Genomic DNA, 25,447 nt, shown 5'->3' with positions numbered 1-25,447 from the left:
GTTTTTTCACAGTTTAATACAAGCAATCCTAGTTTCTTAGCGATTTTGTGTCCAGCTGCTGACACAAAATCGCTAAGAAACTCTGCAAAAACTAGGATTGCCATTCATTTGCATTGGACTCATTACTGTGCGAGTAATCGCTTGGAAACTCGCAGAGTACCGACTCCTGCGAGTCCCCTACTACTCGCAGAGTAACGAGTCCTAACGAGTAGATTCGCCCATCCCTAATACAGTATACTACATGCATGCAACATACATACATACTGCATTTATACCACAAGCATGCAACATGCATACTACATATATACCACATATATACTACATGCATGCATACTACATATATACCACATATACCGGGGGGGCTGTGCCGACTGTCCGGGGGTCTGTGCTGACTCCCCGGGGGTCAGTACCGGCCTGCCGGGGGGCTGTGCCGGCCTGCCGGTGGTCTGTACCGACTGTCTGGGGGTCTGTGCAGGCTGCGGGGGTCTGTACCGGCCTGCCGGGGGGCTGTGCCGGCCTACCGATGGTCTGTGCCGACTGCCCGGGGGTTTGTGCCGACTGCCCGGGGATCTATGCGGACTGCCGTGGGTCTGTACCGGCCTGCCGGGGGGCTGTGCTGGCCTGCCGGGGGGCTGTGCCGACTGCCCGGGGGTCTGTACCGGCCTTCCGGGGGGCTGTGCCGGCCTGCAGGTGGTCTGTGCCGACTGCCCGGGGGTCTGTGCGGACTGCCGTGGGTCTGTACCGGCCTGCCGGGGGGCTGTGCTGGCCTGCCGGGGGGCTGTGCCGACTGCCCAGGGCTCTGTACCGGCCTTCCGGTGGTCTGTGCCGACTGCCCGGGGGTCTGTGCGGACTGCCTTGGGTCTGTACCGACTGTCCGGGGGTCTGAGTGGCCTGCCGGGGGTCTGTACCGGCCTGCCGGGGGGCTGTGCTGGCCTGCTGGTGGTCTGTACCGACTGTCCGGGGGTCTGAGCAGGCTGCGGGGGTCTGTGCTGGATCGTCCGATGGGACTACAAGTCCCATCGGGCGATGCATGCTACCATGACGGTGATTGACACATTAGCCAATGATGGGACAGTAGTAATCCCATCATCCGGCCTATGTGTTGAATGTAAAAAAAAATAAAAATACATACTACATACATACTACATGCTACATACATACTACATACATGCTACATATATACTACATGCATGCAGCATACATACATACTATATGCAACATGCACACTACATGCATGCAACATACATATATAGTACATATATACTACATGCATGCAACATGCATACTACATATATACCACATATATACTACATGCATGCAACATACATACATACAACATATATGCTACATGCATGCAACATATATATATATATAATACATATATACTACATGCAACATACATACTACATACATACTACATATATACCACATGCATGCAACATGCATACTACATATATACTACATACATGCAACATATATATATAATGCATACATACTACATGCAACATACATACTACATACATACTACATATATACCACATGCATACTACATATATACTACATGCATGCAACATGCATACATACTACATATATACCACATGCATGCAACATACATACATACTACATATATACCACATGCATGTAACATGCATGCTACATATATACTACATGCATGCAACATACATATATACTACATGCAACATGCATACTACATATATACTACATGCATGAAACATACATATATACTACATGCATGCAACATGCATACTACATATATACTACATGCAACATACATACAACATATATACTACATGCATGCAACATGCATACTACATATATACCACATACATACTACATGCATGCAACATACATATATACTACATGCAACATGCATACTACATGCATGCAACATACATACTACATATATACCACATGCATGCAACATGCATACTATATATATACCACATATATACTACATGCATGCAACATACATATATACTACATATATACCACATGCATGCAACATGCATACTATATATATATACCACATATATACTACATGCATGCAACATACTTATATACTACATATATACCACATATATACTACATGCATGCAACATATATATAATACATATATACTACATGCAACATACATACTACATATATCCCACATGCATGCAACATGCATACTACATATATACTACATGCATGCAACATATATATAATACATATATACTACATGCAACATACATACTACATACATACTACATATATACCACATGCATGCAACATGCATACTACATATATACTACATGCATGCAACATATATATAATACATATATACTACATGCAACATACATACTACATACATACTACATATATACCACATGCATGCTACATATATACTACAATTATGCAACATACATACATACTACATATATACCACATGCATGCAACATGCATGCTACATATATACCACATATATACTACATGCATGCAACATACATATATACTACATGCATGCAACATGCATACTACATATATACCACATATATACTACATGCATGCAACATACAACATATATACTAGAAGCATGCAACATGCATGCTACATATATACCACATATATACTACATGCATGCAACATACATATATACTACATGCAACATGCATACTACATGCATGTATGCAACAAACATACTACATATATACCGCATGCAAGCAACATGCATACTATATATATACCACATATATACTACATGCATTCAACATACATATATACTACATATACACCACATGCATGCAACATACATACTATATATATACCACATATATACTACATGCATGCAACATACTTATATACTACATATATACCACATATATACTACATGCATGCAACATATATAATACATATATACTACATGCAACATACATACTACATACATACCACATATATCCCACATGCATGCAACATACATACTACATATATACTACATGCATGCAACATATATATAATACATATATATTACATGCAACATACATACATACTACATATATACCACATGCATGCAACATGCATACTATATATATACCACATATATACTACATGCATGCAACATACATATATACTACATATATACCACATGCATACAACATGCATACTATATATATACCACATATATACTACATGCATGCAACATACATATATACTACATATATACCACATATATACTACATGCATGCAACATATATATAATACATATATACTACATGCAACATACATACTACATATATCTCACATGCATGCAACATGCATACTACATATATACTACATGCATGCAACATATATATAATACATATATACTACATGCAACATACATACTACATACATACTACATATATACCACATGCATGCAACATGCATACTACATATATACTACATGCATGCAACATATATATAATACATATATACTACATGCAACATACATACTACATACATACTACATATATACCACATGCATGCTACATATATACTACAATTATGCAACATACATACTACATATATACCACATGCATGCAACATACATACTACATATATACCACATGCATGCAACATGCATGCTACATGTATACCACATATACACTACATGCATGCAACATACATATATACTACATGCAACATGCATACTACATATATACTACATGCATGCAACATACATATATACTACATGCATGCAACATGCATACTACATATATACCACATATATACTACATGCATGCAACATACATACATACAACATATATACTACATGCATGCAACATGCATACTACATATATACCACATATATACTACATGCATGCAACATACATATATACTACATGCAACATGCATACTACATGCATGCATTCAACAAACATACTACATATATACCGCATGCATGCAACATGCATACTATATATACCACATATATAATACATGCCTGCAACATACAGTACATATATACTACATATACACCACATGCATGCAACATGCATACTATATATATACCACATATATACTACATGCATGCAACATACTTATATACTACATATATACCACATATATACTACATGCATGCAACATATATATAATACATATATATTACATGCAACATACATACTACATACTACATATATCCCACATGCATGCAACATACATACTACATATATACTACATGCATGCAACATATATATATAATACATATATAACATGCAACATACATACATACTACATATATACCACATGCATGCAACATGCATACTATATATATATACCACATATATGCTACATGCATGCAACATACATATATACTACATATATACCACATGCATACAACATGCATACTATATATATACACCTCATATATACTACATGCATGCAACATACATATATACTACATATATACCACATATATACTACATGCATGCAACATATATATAATACATATATACTACATGCAACATACATACTACATATATACCACATGCATGCAACATGCATACTACATATATACTACATATATACTACATGCATGCAACATACATACTACATATATACCACATGCATGCAACATGCATACTACATATATACTACATGCATGCAACATACATATATACTACATACAATACATTCATACAATACATACATATAGACATACAGTACATATAACAGAGTACATACTCACCATCTCTTGTCACTTTGATCCCCGAAGCCATTGTCGTCTATGGATTAAAGATTAAAATAACAAAACACGAATATACTCATCCCTGATCCGCAGAAGGCCACGGGTGACCCACAACGATCTTGCGTGGAGAACAGCAGCATCAGCTGATGCTACCGTTCTCTACGGGCTCCCGGAAACCAGTGTCGGGAGGTAGGTATCCTTCCGCCCTGTATTCCTCCGCCACTGTAAAGAAAAAAAAAAGTCCCTAGTCTCATTTCATGGCATTGCTGTGTGAAAAATTTCCCATGCAGCTTTTGCCATAAAGTGAGACTAGGTACTTTTTTTTTTTTTTTTTACACTGGCGAAGGAATACAGGGCGGAAGGATACCTACCTCCCGACACTGGTTTCCTGGGCCCCGTAGAGAACGGTAGCATCAGCTGATGCTGCAGTTCTCCATGCAAGATCGTCGTGGGACTCTCGTGGATTTCTGCGGATCAGGGAGTATATTGTTTGTTTGTTATTTTAATATTTATTCCAAAAATGACAATGGCTTCGGGGATCAAAGTGACAAGTGATGGTGAGTATGTACTCTATGTTATATGTACTGTATGTCTATGTATGTATTGTATGAATGTATTGTATGTAGTATATATGTATGTTGCATGCATGTAGTATATATGTAGTATGCATGTTGCATGCATGTGGTATATATGTAGTATGTTTGTATGTTGCATGCATGTAGTATATATGTATGTTGCATGCATGTAGTATATATGTAGTATATATGTAATATGCATGTGGTATATATGTATGTTGCATGCATGTAGTATATATGTAGTATGCATGTTGCATGCATGTGGTATATATGTAGTATTTATGTTGCATGTAGTATATATGTATTATATATGTTGCATGCATGTAGTATATATGTAGTATATATGTATGTTGCATGCATGTAGTATATGTGTGGTATACTGTATATATAGTTTGCATGTTGCATGCATGTGGTATAAAGATTCAAGATTCAAAGATTCAAAGAAGCTTTATTGGCAGGACTAAATACACATTAGTTTTGCCAAAGCAGGTGTACAGAAGGAAATAGGGATAGGGACTGTAGGGATGTTGGGAAGGGGCTGTAGGAAAGGTGGATGGGGCAGATCCAGGATGGGGCTATAGAAGTCCATGACATAGGGAAGGTGGATGGGGGCATGGGGGCAGATCCAGGATGAGGCTATAGAAGTCCATGGCATAGGGAAGGTGGATGGGGGATTGGGGCTATCCAGGGTGGGGGCCATAGAAGTTCATGGCATAGGGAAGGTGGATGGGGGGTTGGGGCATATCCAGGGTGGGGGCCATAGAAGTCCATGGCATATCATAGTTCTCTTTCTCGCAGTCTATGGCATTCGCTCACATATTGCGCTGCTATCTCCACTGCTCTCTCTTCTTCCCCCAGCAGGATGTATGTTTTCTCTTCCTCCTTCATGGTGGTGAAATCTGGGATGAGATGTGAGAGTCTCCTGAAGTGAGTGTCCCTCACTGCTGAGTACTTGGAGCAGTGTAGCAGGAAGTGGGTCTCATCCTCCAGGGCCTCCTGGTCACAGTGTTGGCATACTCTTTCCTCCCTGGGCTTGTAGCTCTGCCTGTGTCGGCCGGATTCGATGGCCAGACTGTGGGCACTGAGTCTATACCGGCTCAGGATCTTGTGGTCTTTGGGGTCCGGGAGTTTCTCCAGGTATGGAGCCAGTCTGTAGTCTCTCTGTAGACTCTGGTACATGGTCAGTTTCTGTGAGCTGATGATGTCGTTCTTCCAGTCACTTACGTACCTCTCCTGGCCTTCGTCTACCATCTTCCTGATACCGGCTTTTGTCAGGTTGTTGTGATTGGTTTTCTGGTCAGGTTGGGTTTGGGTGAGTTGTTCCGAGGGTCCTGGTTTTTCTGTTTCCCCTACATGTGTCAGGGCTTTATGGTGATGGGAGCTTGGATTGCTCCTACATAGGTGAGCCCAGAATGACAGTGCCCTCTTTAGAACCGTTAGGTGTAGAGGGAATCTGCCCAGCTCGGCCTGGCAAGCACTGTTGGAGGTGCTCCGATGGACTTGGAGAAGGTGCTTGCAGAATTCCAGGTGGAATATTTCTGTTGGGCTTGAATCCCACCTTGACCAGTCTGGGTAGGTGTGAGGACCCCAGACTTCGCTGTCATACAGGAGGATTGGGGCGATGATAGAGTCGAAGATTTTTAACCAGACCCTCACTGGTGGCTTTAGATGGTAGAGTTTCCTTCGGATGGCATAGAAGGTTTTGCATGCCTTGTCTTTCAGGGTCTCTATGGCTTGTTTGAAGCTCCCTATATGTAGTATGTATGTTGCATGCATGTAGTATATATGTAGTAAGCATGTTGCATGTAGTATATATGTATGTTGCATGCATGTAGTATATATGTATGTTGCATGCATGTAGTATATGTGTAGTTTATATGTAGTATGCATGTTGCATGCATGTGGTATATATGTAGTATGTATGTTGCATGTAGTATATGTGTATTATATATGTTGCATGCATGTAGTATATATGTAGTATATATGTATGTTGCATGCATGTAGTATATGTGTGGTATATATATAGTATGCATGTTGCATGCATTTGGTATATATGTAGTATGTATGTTGCATGCATGTAGTATATGTAGTAAGCATGTTGTATATTTCATGCATGTAGTATATATATGTTGTATGTATGTTGCATGCATGTAGTATATATGTGGTATATATGTAGTATGCATGTTGCATGCATGAGGTATATATGTAGTATGTATGTTGCATGTAGTATATATGTATTATATATGTTGCATGCATGTAGTATATATGTAGTATATATGTATGTTGCATGCATGTAGTATATGTGGTATATATAGTATGCATGTTGCATGCATGTGGTATATATGTAGTATGCATGTTGCATGCATGTAGTATATATGTAGTAAGCATGTTGCATGTAGTATATATGTATGTTGCATGCATGTAGTATATATGTTGTATGTATGTTGCATGCATGTAGTATATATGTGGTATATATGTAGTATGCATGTTGCATGCATGTGGTATATATGTAGTATGTATGTTGCATGTAGTATATATGTATTATATATGTTGCATGCATGTAGTATATATGTATGTTGCATGCATGTAGTATATATGTGGTATATATAGTATGCATGTTGCATGCATGTGGTATATATGTAGTATGTATGTTGCATGCATGTAGTATATATGTAGTAAGCATGTTGCATGTAGTATATATGTATGTTGCATGCATGTAGAATATATGTTGTATGTATGTTGCATGCATGTAGTATATATGTGGTATATATGTAGTATGCATGTTGCATGCATGTGGTATATATGTTGCATGTAGTATATATGTATTATATATGTTGCATGCATGTAGTATATATGTATGTTGCATGCATGTAGTATATATGTGGTATATATATAGTATGCAAGTTGCATGCATGTGGTATATATGTAGTATGTATGTTGCATGCATGTAGTATATATTTAGTAAGCATGTTGCATGTAGTATATATGTATGTTGCATGCATGTAGTATATATGTTGTATGTATGTTGCATGCATGTAGTATATATGTGGTATATACTGTATGTAGTATGCATGTTGCATGCATGTGGTATATATGTAGTATGTATGTTGCATGTAGTATATATGTATTATATATGTTGCATGCATGTAGTATATATGTAGTATATATGTATGTTGCATGCATGTAGTATATATGTGGTATATATAGTATGCATGTTGCATGCATGTGGTATATATGTTGCATGTAGTATATATGTATTATATATGTTGCATGCATGTAGTATATATGTATGTTGCATGCATGTAGTATATATGTGGTATATATATAGTATGCAAGTTGCATGCATGTGGTATATATGTAGTATGTATGTTGCATGCATGTAGTATATATTTAGTATGCATGTTGCATGTAGTATATATGTATGTTGCATGCATGTAGTATATATGTTGTATGTATGTTGCATGCATGTAGTATATATGTGGTATATACTGTATGTAGTATGCATGTTGCATGCATGTGGTATATATGTAGTATGTATGTTGCATGTAGTATATATGTATTATATATGTTGCATGCATGTAGTATATATGTAGTATATATGTATGTTGCATGCATGTAGTATATATGTGGTATATATAGTATGCATGTTGCATGCATGTGGTATATATGTAGTAGGTATGTTGCATGCATGTAGTATATATGTAGTAAGCATGTTGCATGTAGTATATATGTATGTTGCATGCATGTAGTATATATGTTGTATGTATGTTGCATGCATGTAGTATATATGTGGTATATATGTAGTATGTATGTTGCATGCATGTAGTAATATGTAGTATGCATTTTGCATGTAGTATATATGTATGTTGCATGCATGTAGTATATATGTGGTATATATGTAGTATGCATGTTGCATGTAGTATGCATGTTGCATGTAGTATGTATGTAAGTTGCATGCATGTAGTATGTATGTAGCATGTATGTAGTATGTATGTAGCATGTAGTATGTATGTAGTATGTATTTTTTTTTTTTTTTACATTCAACACATAGGCCGGATGATGGGACTACTACTGTCCCATCATTGGCTAATGTGTCAGTCACCGTCATGGTAGCAGGCATCACCCGATGGGACTTGTAGTCCCATCGGACGATCCTGCACAGACCCCCGGCAGTCCGCTCAGACCCCCGGACAGTCGGTACAGACCACCGGCAGGCCAGCACAGCCCCCCGGCAGGCCGGTACAGACCCTTGGCAGTCCGCTCAGACCCCCGGACAGTCGGTACAGACCACCGGCAGGCCGGCACAGCCCCCCCGGCAGGCCGATACAGACCCCCGCAGCCTGCACAGCGGACAGTCGGTACAGACCACCGGCAGGCCGGCACAGCCCCCCGGCAGGCCGGTACAGACCCCCGCAGCCTGCACAGACCCCCCGGACAGTCGGTACAGACCACCGGCAGGCCGGTACAGACCCCCGGGCAGTCAGCACAGACCCCTGGAAAGTCGGCACAGCCCCCCGGTATATGTGGTATATATGTAGTATGCATGTTGCATGCATGTAGTATATATGTAGTATATATGTAGTATGCATGTTGCATGCTTGTAGTATATATGTGGTGTATATGTAGTATGCATGTTGCATGCATGTGGTATATATGTTGCATGTATGTAGTATGTATGTAGCATGTAGTATGTATGTAGTATGCATTTTTTTTTTTTTGTACATTCAACACATTAGCCGGGTGATGGGACTACTACTGTCCCATCATTGCTAATGTGTCAATCACCGTCATGGTAGCAGGCATCACCCGATGGGACTTGTAGTCCCATCGGACGATCCTGCACAGACCCCCGGCAGTCCGCTCAGACCCCCGGACAGTCGGTACAGACCACCGGCAGGCCAGCACAGCCCCCCGGCAGGCCGGTACAGACCCTCGGCAGTCCGCTCAGACCCCCGGACAGTCGGTGCAGACCACCGGCAGGCCGGCACAGCCCCCCGGCAGGCCGGTACAGACCCCCGCAGCCTGCACAGACCCCCCGGACAGTCGGTACAGACCACCGGCAGGCCGGTACAGACCCCCGGGCAGTCAGCACAGACCCCTGGAAAGTCGGCACAGCCCCCCGGTATATGTGGTATATATGTAGTATGCATGTTGCATGCATGTAGTATATATGTAGTATATATGTAGTATGCATGTTGCATGCATGTAGTATATATGTGGTGTATATGTAGTATGCATGTTGCATGCATGTGGTATATATGCTGCATGTATGTAGTATGTATGTAGCATGTAGTATGTATGTAGTATGCATTTTTTTTTTTTTGTACATTCAACACATTAGCCGGGTGATGGGACTACTACTGTCCCATCATTGGCTAATGTGTCAATCACCGTCATGGTAGCAGGCATCACCCGATGGGACTTGTAGTCCCATCGGACGATCCTGCACAGACCCCCGCAGCCTGCTCAGACTCCCGGACAGTTGGCACAGACCACCGGCAGGCCGGCACAGCCCCCCGGCAGTCCGCACAGACCCCCGGGCAGTCGGTACAGACCACCGGCAGGCCGGTACAGCCCCCCGGCAGTCCGCACAGACCCCCGGGCAGTCGGTACAGACCACCGGCAGGCTGGCACAGCCCCCCGCAGCCTGCACAGACACCCGGGCAGTCGGTACAGTCCACCGGCAGGCCGGCACAGGCCCGCGCAGCCTGCACTGACACCCGGGCAGTCGGTACAGTCCACCGGCAGGCCGGCACAGCCCCCCGGCAGTCCGCACAGACCCCCGGGCAGTCGGTACAGACCACCGGCAGGCCGGTACAGACCATCGCAGCCTGCACAGACCCCCGGACAGTCGGTACACACCACCAACAGGCCGGCACAGCCCCCCGGCAGGCCGGTACAGACCCCCGGGCAGTCGGCACAGACCTCCGGACAGTCGGCACAGACCCCCGGTATATGTGGTATATATGTAGTATGCATGCATGTAGTATATATGTGGTATATATGTAGTATGCATGTTGCATGCATGTGGTATATATGCAGTATGTATGTATGTTGCATGCATGTAGTATATATGTTGCATGTATGTAGTATGTATGTAGCATGTAGTATGTATTTTTTTTTCTTACATTCAACACATAGGCCGGATGATGGGACTACTACTGTCCCATCATTGGCTAATGTGTCAATCACCGTCATGGTAGCAGGCATCGCCCGATGGGACTTGTAGTCCCATCGGACGATGCCTGCACAGACCCCCGGACAGTCGGCACAGCCCCCCGGCAGGCCGGTACAGACCCCCGGCAGTCGGCACAGACCCCCGGGCAATCGGCACAAACCCCAGAACAGTCGGCACGGCCCCCTGGCAGTCCGGTACAGACCCCCGGCAGTCCGCTGAGACCCCCGGACAGTCAGTACAGACCACCGGCAGGCCGGCACAGCCCCCCGGCAGGCCGGTACAGACCCCCGCAGCCTGCACAGACCCCCGGACAGTCGGTACAGACCACCTGCAGGCCGGTACAGACCCCCGGGCAGTCGGCGCAGACCCCCGGACAGTCGGCACAGACCCCCGGTATATGTGGTATATATGTAGTATGCATGTTGCATGCATGTAGTATATATGTAGTATATATGTAGTATGCATGTTGCATGCATGTAGTATATATGTGGTGTATATGTAGTATGCATGTTGCATGCATGTGGTATATATGCAGTATGTATGTATGTTGCATGCATGTAGTATATATGTTGCATGTATGTAGTATGTATGTAGCATGTAGTATGTATGTTTTTTTCTTACATTCAACACATAGGCCGGATGATGGGACTACTACTGTCCCATCATTGGCTAATGTGTCAATCACCGTCATGGTAGCAGGCATCGCCCGATGGGACTTGTAGTCCCATCGGACGATGCCTGCACAGACCCCCGGACAGTCGGCACAGCCCCCTGGCAGGCCGGTACAGACGCCCGGCAGTCGGCACAGCACAGCCCCCCGGCAGGCTGGTACAGACCCCCGGCAGTCAGCACAGACCCCCGGGCAGTCGGCACAGACCCCCGGACAGTCGGCACAGCCCCCTGGCAGGCCGGTACAGACCCCCGGCAGTCCGCTCAGACCCCCGGACAGTCGTTACAGACCACCGGCAGGCCGGCACAGCCCCCCGGCAGGCCGGTACAGAACCCCGCAGCCTGCACAGACCCCCGGACAGTCGGTACAGACCACCTGCAGGCCTGTACAGACCCCCGGGCAGTCGGCACAGACCCCCGGACAGTCGGCACAGACCCCCGGTATATGTGGTATATATGTAGTATGCATGTTGCATGCATATGGTATATATGCAGTATGTATGTATGTTGCATGCATGTAGTATATATGTTGCATGTATGTAGTATGTATGTAGCATGTAGTATGTATTTTTATTTTCTTACATTCAACACATAGGCCGGATGATGGGTCTACTACTGTCCCATCATTGGCTAATGTGTCAATCACCGTCATGATAGCAGTCATCGCCCGATGGGACTTGTAGTCCCATCGGACGATGCCTGCACAGACCCCCGGACAGTCGGCACAGCCCCCCGGCAGGCCGGTACAGACCCCCGGCAGTCGGCACAGACCCCCGGGCAGTCGGCACAGACCCCCGGACAGTCGGCACAGCCCCCCGGACAGTCGGCACAGCCCCCCGGATAGTCGGCACAGCCCCCCGGCAGGCCGGTACAGACCCCCGGCAGTCGGCACAGACCCCCGGACAGTCGGCACAGACCCCCGGTATATGTGGTATATATGTAGTATGCATGTTGCATGCATGTAGTATATATGTAGTATATATGTAGTATGCATGTTGCATGCATGTAGTATATATGTGGTGTATATGTAGTATGCATGTTGCATGCATGTGGTATATATGCAGTATGTATGTATGTTGCATGCATGTGGTATATATGTTGCATGTATGTAGTATGTATGTAGCATGTAGTATGTATTTTTTTTTTCTTACATTCAACACATAGGCCGGATGATGGGACTACTACTGTCCCATCATTGGCTAATGTGTCAATCACCGTCATGGTAGCAGGCATCGCCCAATGGGACTTGTAGTCCCATCGGACGATGCCTGCACAGACCCCCGGACAGTCGGCACAGCCCCCCGGCAGGCCGGCACAGACCCCCGGCAGTCGGCACAGACCCCCGGGCAGTCAGCACAGACCCCCGGACAGTCGGCACAGCCCCCTGGCAGGCCGGTACAGACCCCCGGCAGTCCGCTCAGACCCCCGGACAGTCGGTACAGACCACCGGCAGGCCGGCACAGCCCCCCGGCAGGCCGGTACAGACCCCCCGCAGCCTGCACAGACCCCCGGACAGTCAGTACAGACCACCTGCAGGCCGGTACAGACCCCCGGGCAGTCGGCACAGACCCCCGGACAGTCGGCACAGACCCCCGGTATATGTGGTATATATGTAGTATGCATGTTGCATGCATGTAGTATATATGTGGTGTATATGTAGTATGCATGTTGCATGCATGTGGTATATATGCAGTATGTATGTATGTTGCATGCATGTAGTATATATGTTGCATGTATGTAGCATGTATATAGTATGTATGTAGCATGTATTTTTTTTTTTTTTTGTACATTCAACACATTAGCCGGATGATGGGACTACTACTGTCCCATCATTGGCTAATGTGTCAATCACCGTCATGGTAGCAGGCATCGCCCGATGGGACTTGTAGTCCCATCGGACGATCCTGCACAGACCCCCGCAGCCTGCTCAGACCCCCGGACAGTTGGCACAGACCACCGGCAGGCCGGCACAGCCCCCCGGCAGGCCCGTACAGACCCCCGGGCAGTCGGTACAGACCACCGACAGGCCGGTACAAACCCCCCGCAGCCTGCACAGACCCCCGGGCAGTCGGCACAGACCCCCGGACAGTCGGCACAGCCCACCGGTATATGTGGTATATATGTAGTATGCATGCATGTAGTATATATGTGGTATATATGTAGTATGCATGTTGCATGCATGTAGTATATATGTTGCATGTATGTAGTATGTATGTAGCATGTATTTTTTTTTCTTACATTCAACACATAGGCCGGATGATGGGACTACTACTGTCCCATCATTGGCTAATGTGTCAATCACCATCATGGTAGCAGGCATCGCCCGATGGGACTTGTAGTCCCATCGGACGATGCCTGCACAGACACCCGCAGCCTGCACAGACCCCCGGACAGTCGGCACAGCCCCCCGGCAGGCCGGTACAGATCCCCGGCAATCCGCACAGACCCCCGGGCAGTCGGCACAGACCCCCGGACAGTCGGCACAGTCCCCCGGCAGGCCGGTACAGACCCCCGGCAGGCCGCTCAGACCCCCGGACAGTCGGTAAAGACCATCGGCAGGCCGGCACAGCCCCCCGGCAGGCCCGTACAGACCCCCGCAGCCTGCACAGACCCCAGCACAGTCGGTACAGACCACCGGCAGGCCGGTACTGACCCCCGGCAGTCCGCACAGACCCCCGGACAGTCAGTACAGACCACCGGCAGGCCGGCACAGACCCCCGGCAGGCCGGTACAGACCCCCGGCAGGCCGGTACAGACCCCCGGGCAGTCCGCACAGAACCCCGGCAGGCCGGCACAGACCCCCAGCAGGCCGGTACAGACTCCCGGCAGTCCGCTCAGACCACCGGCAGGCCGGCACAGCCCCCCGGCAGGCCGGCACAGACCCCCGGACAGTCGGCACAGCCCCCCGTTATATGTGGTATATATGTAGTATGCATGTTGCATGCATGTAGTATATATGTGGTATATATGTAGTATGCATGTTGCATGCATGTGGTATATATGTTGCATGTATGTATGTAGCATGTAGTATGTATGTAGTATGTATTTTTTTTTTTTTTTGTACATTCAACACATTAGCCGGATGATGGGACTACTACTGTCCCATCATTGGCTAATGTGTCAATCACCGTCATGGTAGCAGGCATCGCCCGATGGGACTTGTAGTCCCATTGGACGATCCTGCACAGACCCCCGCAGCCTGCACAGACACCCGGGCAGTCGGTACAGACCCCCGGAAGGTCCGTACACCCCCCGAGAGGCTGTACAAGGAGAGAAAAGGGTTTTTCTTATTCCGATACCGGAAGTCCCATAGACTTGAATGTGACGTCCGGCATCGGAATCGGCGATACCCGATACTTTTTTCGTATCGGGCCGATACCATCCGATCCGATATTTTAGGGTATCGGATGGTATCGCTCAACACTAGTCAGGGTGCTTCAGGGTCAGGGCACAGCTGGAGCACAAGAGGCGGAAGGGAGGCGCGGCCGCGGCCTACGGCGCATGCGCATTTCATGCAAAGACGCCATCGGTCGCACGAATGTCAGAGGTGATCGCCGTGGCCGTAGGGCGGCGGGGGGCTGTAGCGTGGGAACGATGGCCGGGTGAGTATGTCGGCACGGCTTGACAATTCTTAATTAACTGGCATTGAGCGTCTTTTGGTGCCTTTTGTAGATATATATATACTAGATTATGGCCCGATGCTATCGCATCGGGAGGATGCGATAGCATCAAACCTCTTGCCATGTTAACCCTCAACACACACACTCCTCAACACACACTCCTCTCACCTTTCACCATCTCCACTCACTCTTTCACTCCACATACGACCCCTTCTCTCATTCCGTCTCTCATACTCACGCCGTCATCGCCGCTGCTCCACGATCCCCGACATCTTCTTCCGCCGGCGCCATCCTGGATCCAGACGTTGTCCACGCCGGCGACATGTTCTTGCGGCGATGCCATCTTGAGTATCGTGAAATCCCGCGATAGTCAAGATAGCGTCGCCGGAAGAACATGTCGCCGGCGTGGACGACGTCGGGATCCAAAATGGCGTCGGCGAAATCTCGCGAGTTTTCTCTGACGCCATTTTGGATCCCGACGTCGTCCTCGCCGGCGACATGTTCTTGCGGCGACGCCATCTTGACTATCGCGGGATTTCGCCGATCCAAAATGGCATCGCCGCAAGAACATGTCGCCGGCGTGGTCGACATCGGGATCCAAAATGGCGTCGGCATAATCTCGCGAGATTTCGCCGACGCCATCTTTTTGGATCCCGAGTCGTCCACGCCAGTGACATGATCTTGCGGCGACGCCATCTTGAATCTCGCGGGATTTCACGAAATCCAAGATGGCGTCGCCGCAAGAACATGTCGGCGGCCTGGAGAACGTCTGGATCCAGGATCGCGGCGGCGGAGGAAGATGTCGGGGCAGCGACGATGACGGTGTGAGTATGAGAAACGGAGTGAGAGAAAGGAACGTATGTGGAGTGAAAGAGTGAGTGGACATGAGTGGAGGTGAAAGGTGAGAGGAGTGTGTGTTGAGGCGGTGTGGTGTGTTGAGGGTTAACATGTGCGTGTGTGTGGTGACGTCACCGGTTACAACTGGACGGAAGTTGTTACAACCGGAAGCTGCTTAAGGCATTTATTATTAAAGTTGATGAGGAAGAAGCCGTCTGTTGTTGGCGGTGATGGCGTGTAGAGGCTTCTTCAGCCAATGTAATAGATTTAGAGTTAGGGGATTCGTGTGTGAGACGACGGCGTTTATAAGCCTTAATCTTGTCAAGTCGATGCTGTTTTTCCTCAGGAGTCTCATTAGCACGGCGTTGTTTTTGTCGTAGTGCTAAAGCTGCTTTCCTTTCACTGGCATTGGCATACTGTGCATCGGTATTGAATGGTGGTATTGATAGGGCAGAAACAGATTGCTGATTAGTTATGTCAGTGAACGGCATATGGGATGAAGTGTAGCAGTAAATTGTTCCACATGCTGATGTGGAAGCATCCTGTTGTGAGTCTAATAATAATGATGAGGAAGAGGCCGTCTGTTGTCGGCGGTGACGGCGTGCAGAGGCTTCTTCAGCCAATCTTATGGATTTAGAGTTAGGGGATTCGTGTGTGAGGCAACGGCGTTTATAAGCCTTAATCTTCTCAAGGCGATGGTGTTTTTCCTCAGGAGTCTCATTAGCACGGCGTTGTTTTTGTCGTAGTGCTAAAGCTGCTTTCCTTTCACTGGCATTGGCATACTTTTTGTTATGACTCATGTTGGCACAGGTAAAGGAGTCTATTTGGCAGTTATCTGGCAGTGAAGAAGGCGTCCTGGAGTATTGTAGAGTAAACAGATACTAATTGACCCTGTAATTGCCCAGCAGTAGTTATGAAGTGGTAGTGGCAAATTGGCCCTGTAGTTAGACACCGGCAGAGGAGCAAGGCAGCAGTAGTTATGGCGGTAGAGGCAAATTGGCCCTGTAATTAGACACCGGCAGAGGAGCAAGGCAGCAGTAGTTATGGTGGTAGAGGCAAATTGGCCCTGTAATTAGACACCGGCAGAGGAGCAAGGCAGCAGTAGTTATGGCGGTAGAGGCAAATTGGCCCTGTAATTAGACACAGGCAGTGAACAGTCAGAGGAGCAAGGCAGCAGTACTTATGGCGGTAGAGGCAAATTGGCCCTGTAATTAGACACCGGCAGAGGAGCAAAGCAGCAGTAGTTATGGCGGTAGAGGCAAATTGATCCTGTAATTAGACACCGGCAGAGGAGCAAGGCAGCAGTAGTTATGGCGGTAGAGGCAAATTGGCCCTGTAAATTAGACACCGGCAGAGGAGCAAGGCAGCAGTAGTTATGGCGGTAGAGGCAAATTGGCCCTGTAATTAGACACCGGCAGAGGAGCAAGGCAGCAGTAGTTATGGCGGTAGAGGCAAATTAGCCCTGTAATTAGACACCGGCAGAGGAGCAAGGCAGCAGTAGTTATGGCGGTATAGGCAAATTGGCCCTGTAATTAGACACCGGCAGAGGAGCAAGGCAGCAGTAGTTATGGCGGTAGAGGCAAATTAGCCCTGTAATTAGACACCGGCAGAGGAGCAAGGCAGCAGTAGTTATGGCGGTAGAGGCAAATTAGCCCTGTAATTAGACACCGGCAGAGGAGCAAGGCAGCAGTAGTTATGGCGGTAGAGGCAAATTAGCCCTGTAATTAGACACCGGCAGAGGAGCAAGGCAGCAGTAGTTATGGCGGTAGAGGCAAATTGGCCCTGTAATTAGACACCGGCAGAGGAGCAAGGCAGCAGTAGTTATGGCGGTAGAGGCAAATTAGCCCTGTAATTAGACACCGGCAGAGTAGCAAGGTAGCAATAGTTATGGCAGTACAGGCAAATTGGTCCAGTAATTAGACACCGGCAGTAAACAGGCATAGGACCAAGGCAGCAGTAGTTATGGTGGTACAGGCAATGCCAAGCGTCCGCACAGCAAGTCGGCGTGAGGTAAATGACGCAATTTCACGAATGCAAGATGGCGTCGGCGAAATCTCGCGAGATTTCGCCGACGTCGTTAACACCTCTTGCCATGTTAACCCTCAACACACCACACCGCCTCAACACACACTCCTCTCACCTTTCACCTCCACTCATGTCCACTCACTCTTTCACTCCACATACGTTCCTTTCTCTCACTCCGTTTCTCATACTCACACCGTCATCGTCGCTGCCCCGACATCTTCCTCCGCCGCCGCGATCCAGGATCCAGACGTTCTCCAGGCCGCCGACATGTTCTTGCAGGACGCCATCTTGGATTTCGTGAAATCCCGCGATATTTAAGATGGCGTCGCCGCAACAACATGTTGCTGGCGTGGACGACATCGGGATCCAAAAAGATGGCGTCAGTGAAATCTCGCGACATTACGCCGACGCCATTTTGGATCCCGATGTCGCCCACGCCAGCGACATGTTCTTGCGGGAGGCCATCTTGGATTTCGTGAAGTCCCACGATATTCAAGATGGCGTCGCCGCAACAACATGTCGCTGGCATGGGCGACATCGGGATCCAAAATGGCGTCGGCGTAATCTCGCGAGATTTCGCCGACGCCATCTTTTTGGATCCCGATGTCGTCCACGCCAGCGACATGTTGTTGCGGCGACGCCATTTTAAATATCGCGGGATTTCACGAAATCCAAGCTGGCGTCCCGCAATAACATGTCGGCGGCCTGGAGAACGTCTGGATCCTGGATCGCGGCAGCGGAGGAAGATGTCGGGGCAGCGACGATGACGGTGTGAGTATGAGAAACGGAGTGAGAGAAAGGAACTTATGTGGAGTGAAAGAGTGAGTGGACATGAGTGGAGGTGAAAGGTGAGAGGAGTGTGTGTTGAGGCGGTGTGGTGTGTTGAGGGTTAACGTGCGTGCGTGTGTGGTGACGTCACCGGTTACAACTGGACGGAAGTTGTTACAACCGGAAGCTGGTTAGGGCATTTATTATTATAGATATATATATATATATACAGTCATATGTAAAAGTTTGGGCACCCCTATTAATGTTAACCTTTTTTCTTTATAACAATTTTGGTTTTTGCAACAGGTATTTCAGTTTCATATATCTAATAACTGATGGACTCAGTTATATTTCTGGATTCAAATGAGGTTTATTGTGCTAACAGAAAATGTGCAATCTGCATTTAAACAAAATTTGACCGGTGCAAAAGTATGGGCACCCTTATCATTTTCTTGATTTGAACACTCCTAACTACTTTTTACTGACTTCCTGAAGAACTAAATTGGTTTTGTAACCTCATTGAGCTTTGAACTTCATAGCCAGGTGTATCAAATCATGAGAAAAGGTTTTTAAAGTGGCCACTTGCAAGTAGTTCTCCTATTTGATTCTCCTATGAAGAGTGGCATCATGGGCTCCTCAAAACAACTCTCAAATGATCTGAAAACAAAGATTATTCAACATAGCTTTTCAGGGGAAGGATACAAAAAGTTGTCTCAGAGATTTAACCTGTCAGTTTCCACTGTGAGGAACATAGTAAGGAAATGGAAGAACACAGGTACAGTTCTTGTTAAGCCCAGAAGTGGCAGGCCAAGAAAAATATCAGAAAGGCAGAGAAGAAGAATGGTGAGAACAGTCAAGGACAATCCACAGACCACCTCCAAAGACCTGCAGCATCATTTTGCTGCAGATGGTGTCACTGTGCATCGGTCAACAATACAGCGCATGCATAACGCCTTTTTGTATGACCAAACAACTCAATCTTTGTTTCATCAGTCCACAGGACCTTCTTCCAAAATGTTACTGGCTTGTCCAAATGTGCTTTTGCATACCTCAGGCGACTCTGTTTGTGGCGTGCTTGCAGAAACGGCTTCTTTCGCATCACTCTCCCATACAGCTTCTCCTTGTGCAGAGGGCGCTGTATTGTTGACCGATGCACAGTGACACCATCTGCAGCAAGATGATGCTGCAGGTCTTTGGAGGTGGTCTGTGGATTGTCCTTGACTGTTCTCACCATTCTTCTTCTCTGCCTTTCTGATATTTTTCTTGGCCTGCCACTTCTGGGCTTAACAAGAACTGTACCTGTGTTCTTCCATTTCCTTACTATGTTCCTCACAGTGGAAACTGACAGGTTAAATCTCTGAGACAACTTTTTGTATCCTTCCCCTGAAAAGCTATGTTGAATAATCTTTGTTTTCAGATCATTTGAGAGTTGTTTTGAGGAGCCCATGATGCCACTCTTCATAGGAGAATCAAATAGGAGAACTACTTGCAAGTGGCCACCTTAAATACCTTTTCTCATGATTTGATACACCTGGCTATGAAGTTCAAAGCTCAATGAGGTTACAAAACCAATTTAGTGCTTCAGGAAGTCAGTAAAAAGTAGTTAGGAGTGTTCAAATCAAGAAAATGATAAGGGTGCCCATACTTTTGCACCGGTCAAATTTTGTTTAAATGCAGATTGCACATTTTCTGTTAGTACAATAAACCTCATTTCAATCCAGAAATATAACTGAGTCCATCAGTTATTAGATATATGAAACTGAAATAGCTGTTGCAAAAACCAAAATTGTTATAAAGAAAAAAGGTTAACATTAATAGGGGTGCCCAAACTTTTACATATGACTGTATAAATGTTTTCAATTATTGATGCATTTATAATCAGCTGTCATGAGATTACATCACAGTGTTGTCTCATCTTTTTTCTGGTGTAACTATTTGACCTTGGCAATTTTTGGAAATTTCCTTGTCTTGTCATTTCTTAATTGTCTATGAATAAATTGTTATTTTATATTTTGGCTCATGCCTTTCTTTTCCTACATTATTTTTATGTGGGATTCTGTTAAGATAATTGCATGATTAACAGAGTGCCTCACATAGAGGATGGCCAAGATCATAAATAAATTACAATCAAAAACTGTATAATTATCAGAGTTAGGGCCTATATAATGCAAGGGTCATCACCACAGTATAAATAAATGAAAATTATGATAACAAATAATATAGCTCAAATGGTAATTAAAGTAATCAGGATAAATGTAAACAAGAAGAGAAAGTGCCTATGTCACGCGGGGCTTAGTTCAACTAAGGCTAAAATACCCGGGGCCCCTGTGATGTCCCTCTAACTAGGGGAAACCCTGTCTGACCCTCAACCCAGGGTTTTTGCTGATGGTGCAAATGCCTGAGCCTCCAACCTTTCCTTATCTCCTGCTCAGCCCTGCACTTAACCCTCCACCCAGTGAGGAGACACACCACCAAAGCCCCACACAAATTATGACAGACAGGGAGAACTTAAACTGCACTGCACGCACACAGGAATATACAGTAATGTGAACAGGGCACAACTAAACACAAATATGGGAAGGAGAAAGGATAACAACAAATCATAAGCCACAAGATACAAATCTCTCTCTCTTCAACACCTCCACTCCAGACCGGAACCACTTGGTATGAAACACAAGCTACAATCGGCGACGCCCATAGGCCAGCATGACTATTTAAAGACCATGGGCGTGACTAAACATCCAACCTGGTCTCCAGCAAGATTAACCCCCGAGAGCCTGAAGATCAAGCCGGCGCCACTGAGGCTATAGTGGACGGAGGTGGAACTACCTCTGCCTGCCGGACGCTGTGGTGTGAACAGCGTCCGAGATGACAGCCTATTAGTGATGAGCGAGTATACGCGCTGCTCAGGTGATCTCCGAGTATTTGGATGTGCTCCGAGACTTAGTTACTGTTGATGTAGCTGTATGACTTGCGGCTGCTAGCCAGCCTGAAGACATGTGGTCATTGTCTGTTTGTTAGGAAATCCCCACATGTATTCCGGCTGTCTAGCAGCCATTAATTATGCAGCTACGGCAACAGAAACTAAATCTCTGAGTACAGCCAAATACTCAGAGATCACCTGAGCATGCTCGGGAAAACCCGGGCAACGAGTATACTCGCTTATCAGTATTATGATATTTTATTTGCAAATAAAAATAATTTTTAATAAAAACATTTTTTGGTTCGCTTCCTTATGGTGAGCTCATTAATTTGTTACCACCATAGTGTTTCTTGTCTTGATTTGAAGTGCCATTTTGTATATTTGGACATAGTGTTGAATTATTCGCTTATCAATATTGCCTATTGCTTTGTCACTTTTAATGTCCTGAATCTGGTATATTGCTATAATGCCCTGGTAGTTAAACTAATTCCTTGTGAGTATAAATGCCCAGTATATCAGTGACTAACAGTCTACTGCGCAGGTAAAGTAGTGGTGAAACCAAGGGTAATAGTACCTCAAATTAGCCCCATAAACAAAAAAATGACCATAAGTCCATTAATCATAATCAATGCCCACAACAAAATGAGCCAAGAGATATACCTGGGAAGGTCTGGAATACCGTCTCCTCACCCCGACGCGCGTTTTGCCACTGGCTTCTTCCTGTAAAATCACAATATCAAATAATTCACACTGAATACTGCATATACTGGGCTGAGCTGATCTGTACAATAGAGGCAGTTAATAGATGTATAGCAGAATTCCCAAAAGAACATACTGTATAAGAGCCACAAAAACCAACAGTCAATGGACTGGAGCATCCCAACCCTGTGTGTAACAGAACATGTAACAGATCTACATCAGCCTACAATAGATTATCAGATCTATGTATGTTGTAAATCATACATAGTAATGAAAACACATATACTGGGGAAAAAGAATAAAATAATGGGTTCAGTGACTCGAGAACTCCAGTAATCTCATCTCTTTTCAATGAAATGTTATTTAGTAAGTCCAATGATCACAGTAGGTTCCCATGATATGGTAAGACTGTCACCCCCCCCCCCACAGATTAAGGAGCAGTATATATCAGTCTCTAAATACACACAATAAAACCAGTCAAGATAGAAGTGGCAGCAAATTTAAAAGAGAGGCATATGCAGTATATGTTGTATTCAGTGTGAATTGAGTTTGTATATTCTGATTTTACTAGTTTTATCATGTCACTTGTCTTTTTTCAATAAAATATTTTTGTAATATTTAGGTGTGCACATTTCTAAAGGTAAGAAAAGGTCAAATTCTTGAGATGTTTTTAAGATGTAGGTGACATGAGCCCAAAACAGCAGACATGTTGCTGGGCAGTAATGGTAGAACCACACACATAAATGGCAATATTGGGATAGAGGGAGGACATAATGTTGGAGACAGTGGAAAGACAAACACTGATTTTTTTAGTAATGCAGAGGTGATGTCAGGAGACAATGTGTATATTTTGGTGTCATCAGTATTGAGATGAAACTGAAAACCAAATTTACTGATTATTTGTCCAATAGGAGCAGTATATAAGTAGAAGAGGAAGGGACCTAGGACTATTCATTGAGGAATCCTGATGATAAGGAGAAGTGAAGAGGAAGATGAGCCAGCAAAAAGTGAAGGAGTGGTCAGAGAGAGAGAGAGAGAAGGAGAACCAGGAGAGAACAGTAACTTTGAAACTGATAGAGCTGACCATTGTGATGAGGATCAGGTGATCCACAGTGTGGAATGTTGCAGAGAGATCCAGAAGAATTAGCAGGGAGTAGTGGCCATTAGATTTAGCTGTTAGTAGACCATTAGAGATTTTAGTGAGGGCAGTTTCAGAAGAGTGTAAGGAGTGTAAACCAGATTGTAAAGGATCAAGAAGAGAGTTATCTGGACATAGTGGATTAGATGGAAGTGGACCAAATGTTCCAGAAGTTTAGAGATAAAGGGAAGATTATGGTACCTTCCCTTCTTCTTTTAAACATGCCACAATCACGCATATCCTTAAAAAGCCAACCCTCGACCCAACCGCTATGTCCAGCTATTACCCAATATCGCTGCTCCCATTCGCTTCCAAACTCCTGGAACAGCACCTCCATGCTGAACTTTCCTCCCACCTCTCATTTAACTTGCTCTTTGACAATCTACAATATGGTTTCCGCCCCCATCACTCCACTGAGACAGCCCTTACCAAAATTACTAACGGCCTACTGTACTTACAGCAAAAGCTAAGGGACAATACTCTATACTCCTGCTTCTAGACCTGTCCTCTGCTTTCGACACAGTTGACCACTGCCTCCTACTACAGATCTTCTCCATTTTTGGCGTCAAAGACCTCACCCTATCCTGGATCTCCTCATACCTTTCCAACCACACATTCAGCATCTCCCACTCCCACACTACCTCCTCCTCCAATCCTCTCTCTGTTGGAGTCCCCCAAGGCTCTGTTCTAGGATCCCTACTCTTCTTGATCTATACAGTTGGCCTGGGACAACTCATAAAGTTCCATGGATTCCAGTACCACCTGTATGCTGACGACACTCAGATCTACCTCACTGGCCCAGACGTCTCCTCTCTGCTGTCCAGAATCCCAGAGTCTATTAGCCATATCCTCCTTCTTCTCCTCTTGCTTCCTCTAACTCAATGTGGACAAATCTGAACTCATCAGCTTTCCTCCACCGCACAGATCTTCCTTTCCTGACCTATCTATCACAATTATTGACATCACGCTTTCTCCTGTACTGGAAGTCCACTGCCTCGGAGTAACCCTTGACACTGTCCTGTCCTTCAAACCACACATCCAAGCTCTTTCCACCTCCTGTGGCCTCCAACTCAAAAATATTTCCAGAATCCATCCTTTCCTCAACCCTCAATCTACTAAAATGCTTGTGCATGCCCTCATCATCTCCTGCCTTGACTACTGCAACATCCTTTTCTGTGGCCTCCCTGCTAACACCCTTGCACTTCTCCAGTCCATGCTTAACTCTGCTGCCTGACTAATTCATCTCTCTCCTTGCTATTCCTCCACTTCTTCCCTCTTCAAATCTCTTCACT

The sequence above is a fragment of the Dendrobates tinctorius genome, unplaced genomic scaffold (genome assembly GCF_039654945.1).
Source record: "Dendrobates tinctorius isolate UK_male_01 unplaced genomic scaffold, ASM3965494v1 ptg000060l, whole genome shotgun sequence".
In the NCBI taxonomy this organism is placed as follows: domain Eukaryota; kingdom Metazoa; phylum Chordata; class Amphibia; order Anura; family Dendrobatidae; genus Dendrobates; species Dendrobates tinctorius.
The sequence above is the reverse complement of the archived record's forward strand: the minus strand, read 5'-3'. Positions refer to the sequence as shown.